Raw genomic sequence first — 12,866 nt, 5'->3', positions numbered from 1 at the left:
GTCCTGGTTGAGGCCTCTTATGTCAAATTACGTAAACTTACGTCAAGTTACGAATATCCGTACGTTACTGTAGTTTCCATTCTCAGTGCCAATAACGTTACCGGTTGCACCGTCTACAGACCCTGGTGCACTTGAGATGCGTCCTGGTTGAGGCCTCGAGTTGCTGGACCTAATGCTTTGAGGAAAAAGTGTTCACCCGGAAATTGAACGACCACCTCTATTTCTTATATTCTGTAGAGAACAAAGAGATCTTTAAGCCCAAACTAATATCATTGTTGGGTAATAGTAATAACTAGTGGAGGAGCTCTCACTTGCGTTGCGGCTCCGTTTCGAATATAATTTGTTGCGTTTAGTTCGTAAAATTATTTCGTGTGTAACGGTTATGTTGGTCAAACTTAACTCGAGTCCTATGAAAATATAAAGCCCGTTAAAAATTTAGGTGGGTTTAGTGGGGAGTTTAACACAAAATAAAAAAGTTACCGTTTAACCCCCTGAAGTTTAACTTTACGCTCTATAACTTTGCATTTTCCCCCCAAAATATTTACATTTGACCCCCTAAGGTTTGCAAATGGTTGTAAACTTCTAGTGTGGTGGCATTGTGGGTACAATCAATTTAACGCGAGATATAAACGATTTAAGCATCCCAAAATATTTACATTTGGCCCCCTAAGGTTTGCAATGGTTGTCAACCTCTATTATGGTGGCATTGTGGATACAACTATTTTAACGGAGGTACAAACAATTTAAGCATGAAAAGTTACTATTGTTTGTATTTTAAATAAAGGGTAAATAACATTTCGGAGCAAATTCTAAGTCCCCCAAACTATTATGTTTGTCGTGTATTTTATTTCTTTAATTTACTTTTTGTTATCTACTATGTTAGCATATAAAAATATATAATGATTTACTTCATTATTATTACTAACTTTTTACTTCATAAAAAATGTAAATCATATATTGACAAAAAGATTGTGTTATGAATTCTTTTACGAGGTTAAATTTAAGTAATTTATTATTTTTATGAATGTCTATAATAGTAATTTTATTTGTTAAGTAATGGAGTAAGATAATTTTATTTGTCAAAGAGATTATTTGATTATTACATTATCAAACAACATAATCAAATCCAAACACGTTTTCTTTTCATCACGTTTTCTAATAGCTGATTATTTAATTATGATTATTTAAAACGCATAATCAATTTTCTAAACGCAACCTCAAACTCCCCCTAGGTTTAGCTAAAACAAGAAACAGACAACATGAATCAGACAAGACAAATGGTATGAAAGTTATCCAAAGCGTATCTATCATTATAACTACCTAGCTATATTGATTATTTAGTTATGTTGTCATTTTCATTGTGTTAACTACCAAAAGCCGGAGAATAGATAAAGGGGCAAAAGTTGTGTCACCTGGAGTTCATTTTGCCCTGATACACAAACCATCATTTTTGCCGGTTGCTATCTCTACTTATGTGCAAGTCTGTCTCAATGTGCTAATGACCGGGAATTTTGCAGTCATGAAACATCAGTTGTACCACATAAACCACCACTTAATGGGATGGAACATATTTCGTGCGAGATTTATGGCAGTTAAAAGGTTCTAATTTGTTCATGCGTGTATACGTATTTGTGGTTATTAATTTATTTTAGGCTCTCTATTATGTTGAGGATGCAAACTGTCTGGTTGCATAAGCGTGATTTTTTTCCAATTAAGTAAGTGTTTAAGCAACTCAGAGCGGTTGGACCTTGTAACCCTGTTTGAACATGGACCTTGTAACCCTGTTTGAGCATGTTCGTATTGTAGTTAAAATGCAACCCAAACTAACAACGTTTTCCTATATGAATTGATGCAAATGGTCACATCTCCCATTATACTTGAAGTAATGTTTTGGTTTTATTTGCATTAGGCTTTAAGTTTTGTTGTTGGGTTTATAACACCGCACTGCAAGTCAGACCACAATGTTATTATTACCTCATAAGTTTTCCTAGTTTTTGCATCATAAGCTACCACCTGACCCTCCCTCTCGTCATCTCAAGATATGCTGATAGTGAACTTTAAACCTGATACCTCTTGTGAAAGATACCCAGTTAGTCTACTGTTTCAACTTGTGAGGGGCGATTGTCTCTCGGGTTGTGACGGGCACACGGCTCGTGCATCTCTTTGGGCTGATTTGAAGGTCGTTTTAGTATTATGTATATGTGGATGTTGAGGTTCGCATATTAGACGGCTAAGTGTCACAATGTGCATCTGGTATTTTGTCACTTATATTGTGGTATTACAGGTACTAAATTTGAAGTATGTATTGTTTGGTGGTCAAATTCGTAACTAACAAAGCTAAGTGTCACTATCTTATGTTGGCCATTGCATTTGTGTTCCTTATATGTAGTGTTAATTATGCTTATACTTAAGCCAGTAGTTAAGCTTCATTTCCAAAAGCGGTGTCATGTATCGTAGCTCCTTGGTTTAGATGGAAAACTTTTTACTTTTATGAAAAAGAACAATTAATAGGCCACCAAAGTTTACGCATTCCTTATTTGGTTCTAACAAGGAATCGTGCTTACAAGTTGCAGCGGCAAATAGAACTGTTGTTATAGATGGATATGTTATGTGCACATGATATTGTTACGTACATCAAGCTCAATAGAACTATAGAAGTCGATACACATTATACTCAATCCGTCCATATTAATAGTCATGTTTGACTTTAGAGGTTTTTTCTTTTCAACTTTGATTTTAAAATTTTTTGTGTGTATTAAATATTACTCGATGAAATTTATATCAATTGATTGGTTTTTGAATATATTCCTAACTGGATAACGTTCATAAAGTATTATATAACACACTAAAAATAATTTTAAGTCAAAGTTAAAAAGAAAAGACTTTTAAAATCAAAATTATAGTGAACTTTAAACCTGATACCTCTTGTTGGGCATTGCATCTGTTGGCAATTGCATTGCACTCATCATTCTGCGTTTATCAAAAATCATCAAAACAATGAAGAGAAAAACAAGAATTTTTACAAACAACTAAAACGCTTTAATACATGGTTCATTTTCGATAATCATCGACCAAATAAGATTTTATATTCTATTTGATACAACCAATCTACATGAGGTTCCATTAACATTTTTAGATGACATTCAAGTACCATGTACGAAAAAGAGAAAGAAAGTTCAAAATCACTGGCAAATTACATGTATTTCAACCCGATTCCTCAACACAATGCTCTTCATAATATCATATTAATTCTTCAATTCTTTAGTAACATGTCTACCGACGATAATATTCACATGTTGCACTACTTACTAATATTGTGATTACAGATAGTTGGTTCAAATCACAAAACCTCCATGAAGTTCATGTTACTACAACATCAAATTATGAAGAATCATCGGTCAAAATTTTACGGAATTTCAAAATGTAAATTTTTATGTTTAATCTTATCTGATATACTATATAACGAATCCTTAAACTATACATTGAACCTAATAACTCTGAAAATTCGCTACCAACTGCACAATACAAGTCACAATGTAACGACCCGACAAAATCGTCATTGACGGCGCCGTTAACTTAGGTCACGTTGCGTGGTCATAGTCCCTAAATGAGACACGTTTGACCAAAATTATGTCGCATTCATTTGAAACGTACAAGACATACAAATTTTAGTTTACAAAAGTTATAAAGTATAAATGAAATAACTTGCGACACAATTAGTTTAAAATCACGGTTGCTATAAATAGCGTAAATATGTATGTAAACATTTGTTTGAATCCAAAGGTGCTATTGATCAATCCTTAATTAATAATGTTACTTAATTACGGATTGAGTGCAATGAGATTATGATGGAGGATGGAGTGTTTGATGATTATTTTGGGCCCCGATGATCGTCTTTCACTTTAACTATCAAGTGATCAACTACCCCGACCCGGTCTTGATTGTCAATTAGCATAATTCACCTTAACTCGATGTGAAAATTCCATGGGCAAAATCACAAGTGAAATTCACAAAGGCTTGGGCAAAGGGCAGAGAATCAACAACCCATAAATGAGAGGCCAAGCTCCCTATTTATAGTATTCGAGATATCCGCGGTCTGCGAATCACCTAACCGTCCGCGGAAACTCAGCGGATTAAACCGCAGTCCCTTATTATCGCGGAAACATAACTACTGTGCTTTATTTTCAGCGAATATTGCATAGCTTAGCTTTACAGTTCGCGTAATTCTACTTTTGGCCTTTAGCAAATAAAACACACATATACAATGCCATGTATATGATCAGCTATCACTAGCGTATGCATGTATGCTTGTCTCCAAGCAAGTAATCAAAGTGTATGCATGTATGCTTGACCTCAAGCAAGTATGAGTGTACGCGGAAGCATGTATCAAATAGCCAATCATGAACCTGAGAAACATATAGAAAACTGTCAACGAAAAACGTTGGTGAAATCATAGGTGTATTTGTAAACGTTATATTTTGAACCACAAGATTTTGTATAGTTGATTATCCAAATCGTTTGCATTCCAAAAGTTGTTGTTTGTATCGCGAGCACCCAATTATCAAACTTAAGTGTTTTGTACCCTGTTACGTAGTGTTAGAACATACACTATACTCGAAAATATATTTCAACCGCTAACGGTAGCGAACCGTCCGAATGAGGCTCGTCAAGCCCATGTGATCACATAATATAAGTTCACGTCTACACCCTGCAAGTGTAATTAATGATAATTGAATTGAGGCTTTTTGTTCTAACTCGCACCTGGAATGTTTGTTTTCGTACTTGTGTTCAAAGTATAAAGTATGTAGTATAAAATTGTACATGTTTCTCATCCCATGATTTAAAAGTATAAAAGTTGTTGAAAATATGGGACTATGATCTCACCTTGAGTGCATGAGTATAAATGTACTTCACAAAGTAAACGTGTGCATGAAAGTTGCTTAGCCTTGACCTAAACAAGTAAGTTGTATCAATTAACCGGTTACGACACAAGGTCGGGCGAAATGTGTTCAATTAGTCCTATGGCTCGTTACGACTCGATTATGTAGCATGTGAATCACATTGTCAAGTTTCATGCAAGAATCAAGTATAAAATAAGATTAGAACGATTGCATAAGTGTTTTGTACTTGGTCAAAGTCAACGGAGTCGGGTCGGGTATCCGACAATTTTTCTGAGGTTTTTAATCATATATAAGCATGTTGGCCAAGTTTCATGTTGATCGGGGGTGCGTAGCATAGTTAGAATTAAACAAAAATGCGTATTTTTGGACAGCCGGGGCACGGAGCGGCGCTCCAGAACCCTGAGCGGCGCTCAGAATGGCTGTTCAGCAAGTCTGGCAGTTTTTGAACACTTAGACGAATCCAACTTCAAACAACCATAACTTATGAACCGTAAACATTCAAAACACGTATCTTATATCATTGGAAAGGTAATTTAACAAGGAATACAACTAAACACTTTTCATTTACCAAAAATATCATTAACAACAATGAAAACCTCAATAAATGATCATTATTTAACTTTTCAAACTCAAAAAATGCAAACGGTGATTCGGGAATTCAATTTACGCATACGATACACCGTTTTGAAGGTAATTAAACATACATTGCAACTAAACACTTACTAATAACATTTCATAGCATTCAATGCATCAAAAGTTCATTTTAAAGTTCATTTTAAAGTTCATCAAACTCTAACCAAAATCAAGAATTCAATCATTTTGTAAATGGAGCTTTTCTAAATCAACCTACACATCAAAATGAAGCTAATGATGCTAGTAACACATTTAATACATGAACTTTAACATAATAACAACATTTAATCATCCAAAACCAAGGATTAAGCTAACCCATTTTTCATATTCAAGCTAGTTACTTAAAACAACAAATCGAGCAAACCAAACACATATTCATGTTAGACTTGAGCCATAGACACTAACTAACACCATTTCAAGTCAAAAAAACTAAGAATATGAAATGTAGAGTTTTAGAAATGTTACCCAAACGAGATGAAATTGGTACCAAAATGTAGAGGATGAAGAGAGGATCACGAATATGTAATTTGTTTTGTTGTAAGCCTCCTAGATCGGATTTAGATGATGATTTAGTATTGATGGAGAAAATGGGGTTTTTGTTCAAGTAGAGAGAAAAAGAAAAAGAAGAAAAGAAAAATGGTGAAGAAAGAGGAAGAGTGGTTGACTAGTTGACCTAGTCACCACTTTGGTCACTTGGCAACATTAGTCTCTCGAGTTTAAAAGCGGGTGCGTGAATTAACCAAACGAATTATTTTAAAACGCTAGAGTAAACGCGAGATGTTATAATCAAATAACGGAAATATTAAGAACATTAGTTAACGAAAGATACAAATTTAGATAACGAAAGATATTATCTAAAAAAAAGACGGTGTTAAAAATAAATTTAACGAAAAAACGCGGGATGTTACATTACCTACACCTTAAAAGAAATTTCGTCCCGAAATTTAGTTGGAAGTAGTAGTCGTTGTTTCTTCCTCGAGATCTTGCGTTGTCAATTCTATGGTTAAGTGAAGGTACTTCCTTGGGTATTTCGACGAACTTCGACAGTCGGGATTTCACGTTGTCTCAGAGTTTGGTTTCACGAGTCAATATTTCAACCGGTTCTCCTAGGAAGGGAAGTTTGTCATTGATAGTAAGCTTATCGAACGGAACAACAAGTTCTTGTTTCACAAGACACGTCTTTAAGTTTGATACACAGAATGTAGGATGAACGGAATTTGTTTGAGTTGGGAGTGTATATATATATATATATGTATATATATATATATATATATATATGTATATATGTATATATAGATATATGTATATATATATGTATGTATATATGTATATATATATATGTATATATGTATATATAGATATACATATATATATATGTATATATATACATATATCTATATATATATATATATGTATATATATATATATATATAAACGGTAAGCAACGGGTCCAATACGCCCCAAGATTTCAAAAGGATTAATGTATCGCGGATCTAGCTTTCTACGTTTCCCGAAACGGATTACACCTTTTCAAGGTGCGACTTTTAACATTACGCGGTCACTCACTTGGAATTCGAGAGGTTTACGTCTAACATCGGCATAGCTCTTTTGGCGACTACGGGCCGTCTTGAGTCTTTCTCAGGTTTGAACAAATTTCTCGGTTATTTCATGAATGAGTTCAGGTCCGGTGGTTTGCTTGTCACCTACTTCGGTTCAACAATTAAGAAAACGACAATTGCGGCTATATGAGTTTCGAAAAGGTGCGGCGTTAATACACGAGTGAAAGCTATCGTTGTAAGAGGAATTAATTAAAGGCAACAATACAAGTTCGTGATATGTTTTCCAAGGTTTGAATCGTACGTTTGCTTGGTCCGTCGGTTTGTGGTTGATACGCCGTACTCATGTCTAAACGTGGTCCCGAGGCTTTATATAAGGCACCCCAAAAATCTAGAAGTGAAACGAGAATCTCGATCCGAGACGAGGTACATTCCTTTAAGATATATTTGAACAAGTTTTTGTTTCTCAAGAAATTCGCGTCACGAAAGATTTATCGGTTTCCGAAAACGTTCGCTAGGACTATTCACCCTCGTGGCGAATAATAGTATAACGTGAAGAGTCTCTCTCTCCATTGAGAATTTAGATAAAGGATTTCCTTATACGGAAGTACGAGTGTAATGCGAGAGAAGTTTTCGCCTCGATGTAAGCATAACAAGCATATTGTAGTTCGTCGATAAAACTGTAAGAAAAACGAGATAGTATACACGTGTAACATATGTTTGGAGTCGAAATAATTTGTCATTCATTCGGAAGCATAAATATGGTTCGACAATAATTGAAGGTGTGTCCCTGGTATGGTTGTTATCAATATTCTCGGAGTTTTCAGATATTCAACAAGAAAAATGAAGTCATGTACATGGCACATGGTGGTGATTAGGTTTATCGAGTCCAATCACCATCACGAGTCATTAGAACTTTGGTATGAATTACTATAATATAACCACGTTGATCGAGTGTCGTTATATTACACTAACTCATACCTCAATTCCCACATCACTCCATAATATCAAGTTCGTGTAATCGTGAAGATTTAAAATGAACAAAGCGTGAAGACATCTCTAACGTGACTCGTATCGAATCGAAAGAAGTAGTGCAACTCTGAAGATGCGTTTCTCGAGGGAAGTGTATAAATGATTGTTCACGTCAATGCGGTTCAAGTCAAACAATAATGTCTTTAGGTACGAAAAGAGTAACAAATTATGTGATGACCCGAAAATTTCTGACCAAATTTAAACTTAATCTTTAACGTTTCCGACACGATAAGCAAAGTCCATGAAGTTGAATCTCAAAATTTTGAATTATTCAATTACCCTTCGATTGTTCTCAACGATTCGCAAACAATTATATGTAAATAGGTACATATACTATAACTTGAAAACATAACAAAATGTTAAGTAAATGATACTGTGTATTAAACTTATTGGTTTGATTATCTGAATGATATATTCAACTACGGAATTAAAAGATTATGCCAAACGATTGAATTAAAAGATATTTAATGAGTCCCTTAAGGATTATGATATTATTACGGGTCTCTGTTGTGAGGTCCACGTTGATTTGGGAAATCATTCATTCTTAACGGTATTCGGAATAAATGGTAAAGTGTTTGTTTAAATAACGTAATTTGGACACATACAATAATAAGAAATATTAACTGTTGGAATTAGATATATGAATAACTTGCGATATGTATTTTAAAACGTGTTTATTAATATTGAAAATATATATTTAATAATACGATAAAATATAATATTAACTTGGTCATAAAAACGAATTGTTATTATATATATATATATATTAACAAATAGCGAGACGATGATTTATAGAAGTAAATGACCAAAATACTCGAAAGTTTAAGATATACTTTGAGTGGTATAGTTTAGGGATAATTTAAGGCTATATTTTGACAAAGGTACGTGACACGAAACATAAAATGCAAGTTTTCTCAGCGTACGAAAGGACATTTGAAAAACCGGAACCGGGACATAAGTCGAGTGATGACGTACGACTTATCGGAACAAAAATTACAAGTCAACTATGCATGTGAATTTAATATAATATATAATTAATTATATAAATTAAATATATTATATATATATAATATAAAATTATGTCGACAAACAAGAAGTTAAAAATTTGTGAGTTGTCCCAGGGTGCCATGCGATCGCATGGCCTTGAAGCACAAATCACATGCGATCGCATGAGGTACTTTTTCAGAAAAGGTTCAATAAATTGCTCGACTTTTGGCTCAATTTTCACACTTCTTTCTCTAATCATATATTACTCCGTATTTATTTTATTTATTTATTTATTATTATTATTATTATTATTATTATTATTATTATTAAGATTAATATTATTATTAATCTTATTATTATTAATATTATTAATTAGTATTATACATAAAATACTACGACGAGGTTATGAGCGTGTCACTTTCAAAATGGTTTTCAAGCGGGATAGAGCTAAGAAAATTATGGGTTATTGCCAAGGAGGTTATGGGTAATGTTCGGGGGTATATTTGTGAATCAAACCTAGTGTTTATCATCTCCGTTACGTCTACGTACTTTCCTACAATATTGAATCACAATACTGATACGTAAGCATTCATATCTTATCTTTTATATATTAATTGTGTATCAATGTCTAGTGCTCGAGTATATATATTTATATATGCTTGTATGCTAAATTTCGTCGTTAAACAGTTTATAATGAATCACGAATTAAATACATATATTACTGGTAAAAGGTATATGATATACATGTTTTTGGAAAGCTCGCGAAAAATCAATAACTTTTCATTTAGATATCGAATAATTCCGATGAACGGATTAAAAGATATGATCAACTGAATTATGATTGACGTTAATTGAAATTGCTTTTGAATATACAATTAAGATTTAAACAACTTGTTTACGAGATTTATAAATTGGATTTTTGAATATTATAAATGAATCCTTATATAAGGTACGTCTCGTTTTGTTAAACAACTGTCAAAATTGACTTTTTGGAAACGACTTTGGATAACTTTTGTATGTCGATCTCGAGCATTAGGATTATGATACACTATGACCTGACCTAGCTTGATAGACATTTATTGACCAACATATGTTCTCTAGGTTGAGATCTACGGTTATTTGGTAATCCGAGTTTCGGTCACATTACGATGAACAACTTTATGTGCAGATAAGGTGAGTTTCATTGCTCCCTTTTTAATTGCTTTTGCAATATATATTTTTGGGCTGAGAATACATGCAATTTATTTTAAACGCAATGGATACAAGTACATACTTAATTCTACACTGAGTTTGAACCGAAAATCCCTTAGCTTTGGTAACTAGTAGCTGCCAGTACATAGGATATGGACCGGTGGGCGCGAATAACAGTATATGGATCCATAGGGCTTGACATCCCCGTCCGAGCTAGAGCGCTAGCCTTTTAACGGACGTGTGTTATTTGAGTTTAGGACATGTTGGTTTGCGTGTATTAAAACGAATGGGGTATTTATCATTATAACGTTAAAGTTTAGTTACCAGGGTGCTCTGTTATGTAGAATCTATTGATAAACGTTTCTGGATGAAACAACTGAAATCTTGTGATCCACTTTTATATACAGATTATGCGAAACACTAAAACTATGAACTCACCAACCTTTGTGTTGACACTTGTTAGCATGTTTATTCTCAGGTTCCCTAGAAGTCTTTCGCTGTTTGCTTATATGTTATACAACCTATGTGCATGGAGTCTTACATGGCATATTTTTCGAGGAAACGTTGCATTCACCAAATCATCACCATGTATCTTATTTTGACTGCATTGTCAACGGAAGTACTATTGTAAACTATTATTACGGTGATTGTCTATATGTAGAAATCATCAGATGTCGAAAACCTTTGATTTAAATATACATTTATGGTGTGCCTTTTCAAAAGAATGCAATGTTTACAAAACGTATCATATAGAGGTCAAATACCTCGCAATGAAATCGATGAATGACGTGTTCGTCCATATGGATTTGGAGCGATCGTCACAAATTATGATAACGAGTAGTACGTAACCGTAGTGATAAATAGTGATGATGATACTCATCTAAAGTAGTGGTGGTAACTTTACAACGCTTGTGGATAGTAAGCTGAGACGGGGTGAATAACAATGTAGGAGACATAGTTCTCGAACTAGTATAACTAATGAAGTCGTCGTCATCCTTGCGCGTATGAATCTTGAATTTACGAGTGTTACCAGAAAGTGGTAGAGTACGGGTTCGTATGATGAAAATTTGGTACCATTAAGGAGTTCACCTAAGAAAGGTTTAAGTATAATGCACAAGTAGTCAAGTAAGTGCTATCTATAGCAAATGCAAGTCAGAATGCAATGATTAACTACCGGTTGTAGTCTAGATTCACTAATGCGTCCTAACGACTCTGTCAGACACACTAATGCACATCCTAGTTCCCTACAACCAACGCTCTGATACCATCTGTAACGATCCGACAAAATCATCATTGACGGCGCCGTTAACTTAGGTCCCGTTGCGTGGTCATAGTCCCTAAATGAGACACGTTTGACCAAAATTATGTCGCATTCATTTGAAACGTACAAGACTTACAAAGTTTAGTTTACCAAACGGTTCGACAACAAGTTTAAGTTTACAAAAGTTATAAAGTATAAATGAAATAACTTGCGACACAATTAGTTTAAAATCACGGTTGCTATAAATAGCGTAAATATGTATGTAAACATTTGTTTGAATCCAAAGGTGCTATCACTAGCGTATGCATGTATGCTTGTCTCCAAGCAAGTAATCAAAGTGTATGCATGTATGCTTGACCCCAAACAAGTATGAGTGTACGCGGAAGCATGTATCAAATAGCCAATCATGAACCTGAGAAACATATAGAAAACTGTCAACGAAAAACGTTGGTGAAATCATAGGTGTATTTGTAAACGTTATATTTTGAACCACAAGATTTTGTATAGTTGATTATCCAAATCGTTTGCATTCCAAAAGTTGTTATTTGTATCGCGAGCACCCAATTATCAAACTTAAGTGTTTTGTATCCTGTTACGTAGTGTTAGAACATACACTATACTCGAAAATATATTTCATCCGCTAACGGTAGCGAACCGTCCGAATGAGGCTCGTCAAGCCCATGTGATCACATAATATAAGTTCACGTTTACACCCTGCAAGTGTAACCAATGATAATTGAATTGAGGCTTTTTGTTCTAACTCTCACGTGGAATGTTTGTTTTCGTACCTGTGTTCAAAGTATAAAGTATGTAGTATAAAACTGTACATGTTTCGCATCCCATGATTTAAAAGTATAAAAATTGTTGAAAAGATGGGACTATGATCTCACCTCGAGTGCATGAGTATAAATGTACTTCACAAAGTAAACGTGTGCATGAAAGTTGCTTAGCCTTGACCTAAACAAGTAAGTTGTATCAATTAACCGGTTACGACACAAGGTCGGGCGAAATGTGTTCAATTAGTCCTATGTCTCGTTACGACTCGATTACGTAGCATGTGAATCACGTTGTCAAGTTTCATGCAAGAATCAAGTATAAAATAAGATTAGAACGATTGCATAAGTGTTTTGTTAAGTTTGACTAAAAGTCAAACTTGGTCAAAGTCAACGAAAAAGTCAACGGGGTCGGGTCGGGTATCCGACATTTTTTCTGAGGTTTTTAATCATATATAAGCATGTTGGCCAAGTTTCATGTTGATCGGGGGTGCGTAACATAGTTAGAATTAAATGAAAATCCGTATTTTTA

Source organism: Rutidosis leptorrhynchoides, chromosome 4 (genome assembly GCF_046630445.1).
Source record: "Rutidosis leptorrhynchoides isolate AG116_Rl617_1_P2 chromosome 4, CSIRO_AGI_Rlap_v1, whole genome shotgun sequence".
NCBI lineage: Eukaryota > Viridiplantae > Streptophyta > Magnoliopsida > Asterales > Asteraceae > Rutidosis > Rutidosis leptorrhynchoides.
Note: the sequence above shows the minus strand (reverse complement) of the source record.